This window comes from Mastomys coucha, unplaced genomic scaffold (assembly GCF_008632895.1).
Source record: "Mastomys coucha isolate ucsf_1 unplaced genomic scaffold, UCSF_Mcou_1 pScaffold6, whole genome shotgun sequence".
Lineage (NCBI taxonomy): Eukaryota > Metazoa > Chordata > Mammalia > Rodentia > Muridae > Mastomys > Mastomys coucha.
Window position 1 is genome coordinate 57,608,663 of NW_022196912.1, and position 622 is coordinate 57,609,284.

Here is a 622-nt window from a genome sequence, read left to right on the forward strand (position 1 = left end):
GGTGCAAGAACATACATATAGGTGTGATTAAGAACAATAGTCTGATTACAAACTCCTGTAAGGGACTGCAGAGGGAGCATATTGAGGCCTAGAAGGCAGGTGCTGATCCCAGAAATGGACTGAACAGTTATGCCACTCTCAGGGCCTGAGGCAGAAACAGCCATGGAAGTATTATTGGTAAAAATGGGGGTGGAAAGTAAGGCAAAGCCTTCATAAAATGGTGGGGTTGGGGAGAAGCACATCCAGCATTCAGATTACTTAGGAGAACTATCATTTTTGAGAGTAGCAATCGAGGCATTGGCTAACTTAATTTTGAGCTCTGCCAAACGTGGGGGCCCAGAAGGAATAGTGGGCTGGAATAGGGTTGGAGGTGAGGGGCTGGGAAGAGGGGAGGGGGGAGGAGGGGGGTGATAAGGGGTCCCTCCGGTGTCACTATTAGTAGCTGGTGGAAGTGGCGGGCCTTGAGGAGGCCCATTAGGGCAGTTGCGGGCAAAATGACCAGGGTGGCCACAGCTGAAACATGAAGAGTTCCCGGAGGCAGAAGTGGCGCCAAAGGCCATAATGGCCTTGGTAAACTTGTCAGTAATGGGGTCTACCTCCCGGCACATCTGAATCATTTCAT